This window comes from Arachis ipaensis, chromosome B02 (assembly GCF_000816755.2).
Source record: "Arachis ipaensis cultivar K30076 chromosome B02, Araip1.1, whole genome shotgun sequence".
In the NCBI taxonomy this organism is placed as follows: domain Eukaryota; kingdom Viridiplantae; phylum Streptophyta; class Magnoliopsida; order Fabales; family Fabaceae; genus Arachis; species Arachis ipaensis.
This window is the reverse complement of record NC_029786.2, coordinates 21,905,959-21,914,480: the sequence shown is the minus strand read 5'-3', so window position 1 is coordinate 21,914,480 and position 8,522 is coordinate 21,905,959.

Below are 8,522 nucleotides of genomic sequence, written 5' to 3'. Positions count from 1 at the left end.
TATTTATAAAACTTCTATAATATATAAATTAAATACTTATGTTTCTTTTTTGTATTAAAAAAAGAATATGAAGTTGCTTGTGAAATTTTTTTTTAAGAATATATTAACTGCTGCCTCTTTTTGTTCCTTCATTTTTCCAATCAGTTACCGCCAATGTCTAAACTCTAAAGCGATTCTGACGAGAGAACTGAAAAATTGAAATGCCTAACTTTTCATCTTTTGAGTTGGACTTTGTTGCCATTTAATCATTTACTACTCAACAATGCACATATTACATTTTACCTTTACTCAAATAATAATTAGGAAGGTCAAGATTTTTAAAAAATTATTTTTATATAAAATTAATAATTAAAAAATTTTAAATAATAATTTAATTAAATTTATCAAATTATTTCATAAGTCTTAAATATTAACTTTATATAAAAACAAATGTACTTAAAAATTTTTATCAACTGACAATAATGCATTAATAATAAAGTAGCTAAATCTATCACTTGAAGATTCACTTGTTTCAACTCAATGATGTGAAATAATAACAAGTTTTTAATTTCATGTACAGTTGAAAAAGTCACCAAAGTTGCATGTATTGTTAATATTTTTTGAAAATGAATATTATTTAATTATTTATTGTCATATCAATTACAATATTTAACTAAATTGTCTGTTATATGTCTTAAAATTTTCTTATAAACATGCATCATTTTCGTCTCTTTTGTGTTACTTTGACCATTTCTTACTGTGCATACTTTCATCTCTATGGATATTAAAATGTTAAACTCAAACACTAGTTTTTCTTTTGGCGTTCAACTAAGCCAAAGTTAGCAATTACAATAATGTTTCACTCTTTCAAGTCAAAAAGAAGAATGCCTCAAAGTTGGTTGAAATGTTGGTTTATGATCCAAGATTTGGACAAATATGATTAGTTAATAAATAACAGCAATCATATGTGAAACGGATCAAGGGCCTTAGCTTATGGTGCCTCATGCCGACAAAATCAGAGGGGAAAAAAAAAGAAAAAAAATTAAATAAGATTTAAAACTGAAGCTTAATTAAATTACAATTATTTATGGGGTCTGCTTTCTTTCCTTTTGTTTCATAGGTTTAAAGCCTTGTTTGGAATCTTAGAAATGACTCAAAAAGCTTTAAATACAAAAAAATTAGAGACAAACATGCATGCTCTTAAAAATTATTTAATATGTATTTTAAAAAATTTTAAAACCACTCATTGATTTTTTTTTTTTTTTTAGGAAATAGATATTGTTATTTCTGAATTGATAATGCCGCTTCCAGTCTAATAAAATTTTGTTTATGTGTTTTGTATTAAGAATAAAATCTTTCAAACGAAAAAGTCATTATCAACTTTAGAATGAAAATGTCTACTTTTATTTTTTTTAATATAACTATAAATATGTTTAAAATAGACATTAAAATAGGTTTAAAAGCATGAAAATTTCTTTTTAATTTCTCATTACTAGCAGAGCTTACCAAGTCACAATCATATCGGAAGCAACATATTTATGACTCTTCACCAATTAATGGTGGAAGATGCATGTCGTGCAATTTTTTGGGTGTTCTTCTTGTGCAATTCAATGGTGAAAATTACATAATATATAAATATTTGAAAATTACATAATATATAAATATTAACCGTAAAATGTTCACAAAAAAATATATTAACCGCAGAATATTATTTGGACACGGAAATGTTTGGTAACAAAAAAAAATTAGTCAAAAACAGTCATAACTTATTTTATTTAGTATTTATTAATTGTTACGACAATTAATGAATATTAAATAAGACAAGTTCTGACTGTATTTTTGTCTTCCTAGCATTACCAATTTGGACAATTAAAATATTTTAATATCACAAATAACTTCAAAAAAACAAGTTATTTGTATCCACCAAAGTTTATAACGTTTTGACAAATTTTATTAACTATTATCTCCTCGTTACTCATTTCTCAGTATAGCACTGATGGCTTGTGGAGGTCGATTAGAGTTTGAATTGGTTAGTATGAAAACAAATCCTCTTAATTTTTTTTTTTTGAATTGAGAATATAAAATGTAATATTTAATTTCTTAATTTTTTTATAATTTTTTATTCTACTTATAAATTATATAATAAAAAATCACACTTNAAATAAAAAGATGAAATCCCAACTAATATTTAGTATCTATCTATAAATGAAGTTTTAGAATAAAGCATGAAAATTGTTCATGAAAGATAATATTATAGATTAAAAAAAAGAAAAATTAAAATTAGTTATGAAACGTATTTATATTATTGGATTGGGTCTTCTTAATTTTTTTTTATTTAAGTGGATAAAATATAATTTTTTACTATTAATTTTATAAGTAAGATAAAAGAAAACATGAGAGAAAAATATTGAAATGTTAGAGATCACATTTTATTCTCTCAATTGAACAAAAAAATAAGAGGATCCATTCTCCTTATACTACTAAAATTATCCTTTAGATGGATTTATTATAGGTTTAATTATTTCGCTAGTCTCTGTAATTTTACCGAATTTCAATTAGGTTCTTATATTTTTTATTTTTAATTGGGTCTCTATACCATATCAAATTTTGTAACTAAGTCTCTACCGTCACAAAAATATTAGAATTAATTGAATAAACAAAATAGAATATTTATTCAAATGTTAGGCATATTTATTTTATTTAACAGAATATTCTATTAATTTTAACATTTTTATTACGGTAGAGATTTAATCACAAAATGTAATATGATAAAGGACCCAATTAAAAAAAATGTATAAAAACCTAAAACTTTTGCATGTAGCATACAATTTTTCTTTTCCCTTCTTTTCCGGTAACTTTGTCATCAATCAACACTCTTTGGTTATTAATTTGGGTTAGAATTCTGCTAAGAACCACCTAATAGTATAGCTAACTAAAGCCAATTAGTTGAAAAATTAATTTATTATAAAATAAATAAATAAATAAATCCACATTATTTTAATTTTTTAAATTTTAAAATTAAAAAAATAAAAAGGTTGATTGAGTTGATTTATATTTTAGTTTGGCCCTAAACTTTTTCTTTAGTTTGGATTAATATTCAAATTGCCTTATCAAATATTATGCATGAATTAATTTGGTCATTAAAAAGATTGATATGAATCAGATTAATCTTTTTTAATAAATTTTTTTACTACTGTATTCCAATTAAGTATTACGTGACAAATTAAAAATAAAATCAAGGTTCTAAAAAATTCATCTGAGATTCAATTGCAATTAAATTTAATATAATAAAATAATATATTTATATATAAAAAATATATTTTTAAAAGTTAATTTTTATTTTTATTTTAAATTGATTAACCGCTAGAAATTGCAATAATGATTCGATCAATTAATTAATTTTTTGACTAATTTTTTCAATTTTTTATCAATTTTCTATCAAATGATTTTTATCTGAGACTTAACTGATCTGATTGTCCACTTCCTGTTAACTGGATTGACGGTTCAATTTAATTCTTTGAACCATAGACAAAATATATAATAAAATTAATCTCATATACTATCGATTATCAATAATATATAAGCAAAAAATTATGGAAGAACCAATTCAACTCACGCTAGTTTCTTTATTTAGAAACGAACTTGAGTCTTTAAACCTTGAAAGACCAATTAATTTATGTGTTATCTTAGGAATCATTTTTGTTAGAAACAAGAGACTAGACTAGAGAAAGTATTTGTGTATTATTGAGTGTATTCAAGTTGTTTATTCAAGTTGTCTGAAATAATACAATATAAAAGGGTATTTATAGGTACTAAGAGAATCGTAATAATAAAGACGTAATATCCTATAATAAATATTCAGATATACTAAATAATACTAATTGATCCTAATTATATTCTAACATCCCCCATCCCCTCTCAAACTCAAGTGACAACTTGAGTTTGAAACTTATTTAAAACAACGAAATAAAGAGAAAAAAAACTGCATAAACTGATAAAAACAGGTGCAGACGGAACTGCCGGAAGGAAGCGCAGATGGAACTGCCGCTAGTCTGAAGGAAGCGCAGACGGAACTGCCGCTTGTCGGAAGGAAGCGCACAGATGGAACTGCCGCTTGTCTGAAGGAAGCGCAAACGGAACTGCCACGAGAGAACATAAACGAAACTGTCACGAGAGAATGCAGAGGGAACACAGAGGGAACTGCCACGAGAGAACGCAGACGGAACTGTCGAAAGAGAGCAAAAACTATATGATTTCTTCATGAGAATAGGTAAGCAGCGGATGATAATGGTGGATCATTTGACTCGAAAAAACACAAGATAAAGAAAATAGGCTAGTCGGTGAGGTGAAAAAGCATCAAAGGAGTGACAAAAGAGAAAGAAGAATGACATAGAAAAAAAATACAAAAACTACGGTGATTTCACCGCAAGGAAAATAACCTATCCTCTTCAAAGAGGATACCATGGGTCTGATACCCTGTTAGAAACAAGAGACTAGACTGGAAAAAGTATTTGTGTATTATTGAGTGTATTCAAGTTGTCTGAAATAATACAATATAAAAAAGTATTTATAGGTACTAAGAGAATCGTAATAATAAAGATGTAATCTCCTATAATAAATATTCAGATATACTAAATAATACTAATTGATCCTAATTATATTCTAACAATTTTAAACATCAATCTTTACTATTTTTTTTAAGAGTATAAACTTTTTAAAATAATTTGGTACTTTTTTACTTTACTCTAATATGTACTTGAGTGACTAATTCAACTACGCGTTTACTAGAGAGTATTTATGTAATAGTGACACTAGGTCACTAGCTGTAGCAAGAATTCCCTCAAAAAGTGATGCAACCAAATAAATAAAAGCTAAGTCCACAAATGACACTTCGATAGTGAGAATGTTAACCGATTTAGCTTAATTTAGTGATTAATTTACTAATTTATTTAAGGGATAAGTATTATTTTAGTCCCTAACATTAAGGGTCAGAATCGAAATCGTCCCTAACGTAATTTCCAATTCTTAACATTTTTTTTCGTATTAAAATCGTCCTTTTAATTTTTTTGGATAAAAATACATTCACCACTACTAGCACAATTACCTCCTCTACCACTACCACCACCACCACCAACACCACCACCAATACCAGCACCAGTACCAGCACCAACACCAACACCAACACCAACAGAATAAACAAAAGAGAAAAAATTGAGACCTGAGAAGCAGAAAATTGGAGCAGGGAAGGAGAAGGAAACGTGGTGGTGAGGAATGGGCGGAGCAACTCAGCTGGCTTGGTGGTGCCGCTGGCAATGTGGCAGCAATCAGTACGCAATGAAATAAAAACAAGGGTTTTGCCATGTTCTAACCTTCGAAGACAGTGGGAGGAGCGATGGAGCAAGGGGAAGGGAAAGGGCTTCGCATGAAGGGGAGGGGCCTGGACGCGGCGGCGGCGCTGGGTTGGGTCGCCATGGCTCGTCGATGGTGGAGGCTACGGGTCAGTGGTTCGGCCATGGGGAGGTTGGTTCGCGATGGTGGTTCGACGCTGAGAGGAGACGCGAGGGGGAGAAGAGGGTAGAGGGTTGCGGGGGTGGTTGGCTGGGTTAGGGTTTGGACAGGGGGTGGTGACGGGTTGGGACGCCGGTAAGAGCGCAGTGGCGAAGGTTGGGTAGCAACGCTGTCACTGAGGGGTGCGGCGGCTGTTCGTGGCAAAGGAGAGAAGAGTAGGGCAAGGGGACATAGAAGAGATGAGAGAAGAGAAAGAAGAAAGGAGAGAGGGGGAAAGGTGGTCGCGGTGGCTCGCTGGCGATTAGGAGTAGTTTAAGAATAAAATTAAAAATTTTATTAAAAAGGAGAATTTTAATAAGAAAAAAAATATTAAGGATGATTTTAAATTGGAAATTACGTTGGGGACGGTTTCGCTTCTGATTCTTAACATTAGGGACCAAAATAATACTTATCTCTTTATTTAATTAAGTGTCAAAGAATTAAATTTCATTTTATGCATATAATAAATTATTAACTAATAACAAATTTTTAAATAGAATTTAGATCCGTGATGAATTAATTATTCACTTATCCTCTAGAAAATATTGTCCACTGCAGGCGGGAAAAAAAAAAAAGTAGTGAGATAGATTATACGCCGCTGCATCGGTGTATCCGTTACGTTTACGCAAACATCTGAATTTATGTTCAAAGTAGTAGTGATAGTCGTTTTTTCTAAGTGCCCTTCAAATACGCAAGATTAGTGTTGATATGCTTCTTACCTGAAAATACTAACAATGACTATATAACACTAACTAAAACATACATACACACACACATTCATACAAAGTAACACACTTATCCATGCAACTAATTAATTAGACCAATTTTCATTGAGGCAGGAAATGCATAAGATCCGGTAACATGTGAGCGTCAATTACTCTACGCATACAAGTGGATTCATGCTTATCTACGTCGTCTTAGGTGTGTTTGTTTTGGATTTTCAACAAATGTGATGAATTTTTAATATCTTTTTCTAATAAGCGACCACTTGTTGAAAATACAAAAATAAAATTATTTCTGAAAAAAATAAAATTTTTAATACATTTAATANATTAAAGTACATTGAACCAAAATTCATTGCATATATATTTTTTTTAAGTTAGGAGTGAGATTCGAACTCGAAACTTTTATGTGAAGATAAAAGAGGTAATGACCAAATCAGTACCCGAAAGATTCAAACGCTGACATTTTGGTACCTGACTTTTGTTATTGACAAAATAGTCTCTAAAAAATTTTAAAATTTGACAAGCGTGTCCCCGAACTCACCGGAGCAAATCTCCGGCAAACACAATGCTGACATGGCCACCGTATTTTGGTGACATGGCAAACCACCCCCAAACCCTAAGCTCTCCCTCCCCAACGCAGACTCCCCCTTCATCTTCCTCTCCTCGCAGTCTCCCTCCCATCGCAGTCCTCCCCTACCCAACGTAGCCCCCCTCCCCTCCCCCTCCATCCCCATCGCAGCCCCCAACACACTCTTCCCTTCCCTTTCTCTCCCATCGTAGTTCCATTCCCTTTCCCTCTCCATCGCTGTCCCCTTCCCTCTCCCTCCCATCGCAAATCATATAAAGGTACAGATAGAAGGTATGCACAACAGAACACAATATCACAATTCAAATTACAATCTACCAATACCATTTGTATTTCTTTTCAAATGTATTACAATATTCCATCAATTACATTAAAAAAATGAAAAAAAAAGAAAAAATTCACCTACAAATCCCCTAAATTTCTTACCAAGATGATCATGTAAAGCACTCTTATCAATCCCTTGGTGATGGTAACTACCAACACACCCACAATAACCGTGAAAAACTGCATAAACGAATTCTGTGTATCAATTGCTATAACAAGCAAAACAAAAAAAAATCATGAAAACAAAGTTACAGATGAACATCAAAAGCGTGACCCAAAGGTAAGTGATGAACAAACGCTTGAAGATTTTGGGGATTGCAGAGATGGTGGAGGAAAAGGCGACAGCTTTGTTGGTGTAGAGGGAAGTGACGGTAAAGATGGCGGCGACGGTGGAGAGGAGAGAAAAGGGGAAGAGGAAGAAAAGGTAACAGATTTCTAGGATGTTCAGAAATTGTAGCTTCTTCTTCTTCTTCTTCTTCTTCTTCTTCTTCTTCTTCTTCTTCTTCAGATTCTCGTTCTGTTCTTCTCTTATCTGAGAGAGAGAATCGAAAGTTTTGGTTTGTAGTTGCTTTGAAAGGATGAAATTTTGAGATATTAGATTGTTGTTCCTTTTTATTGCAGAAATGAGATGAGATGAGATGAGATGAAATGATATGAGAAGGAGGGAGAGGGAAGGGGGCTGCGATGGAGAGGGAAAGGGAAAGGAAAAGGGGGCTACGATGAGGAAGGGGAAGGGATTAGGGTTTGGAATAATATTTTTAATTATAAATTCCAACTCAAAATAAATTTCTCTTGTCAGCAAAAACCAGTGAACACGTAAGCATCTTACTCGCCGGAACCATGGTCCGGCAAGCACCAGGACACGCTTGGCAAATTTTTAAAACATTCAGGTACTATTTTGTCAATAACAATAGTCAGGTACTAAAATGTCAGCGTTTGAATCTTTCGGGTACTGATTTGGTCATTACCTCGAAGATAAAAAGATTATGTCATTTGAGTTATCGCTCGTTGTCAAAATTCATTGCATAATTACCTTTATTGTTGATTGTTTTTTAATGATTTAAATTGTGTAATTTCATAGGAGAGATTGATCTATAAATTTTGAATAGAGAAAATTTTACTCTCATCTCCTGAGAGATATTAAAATGACATTTCTCTCTCCTCTATTTATAAAATGTACATTAACTTTTAAAAAAGGGTTAAGTACGATTTTGGTCCTTAAGGTAGGGGCTGAAAATTTATTTCGTCCCCGACCTTTTTTTCGCTACAAAATGGTTTCGAAGGTTTAACTAAATTTTAAAATCGTCCTTTTTACCAAATTTTTTATTTTTATTCCAAAAATACCCTTAACTAAAAAAATA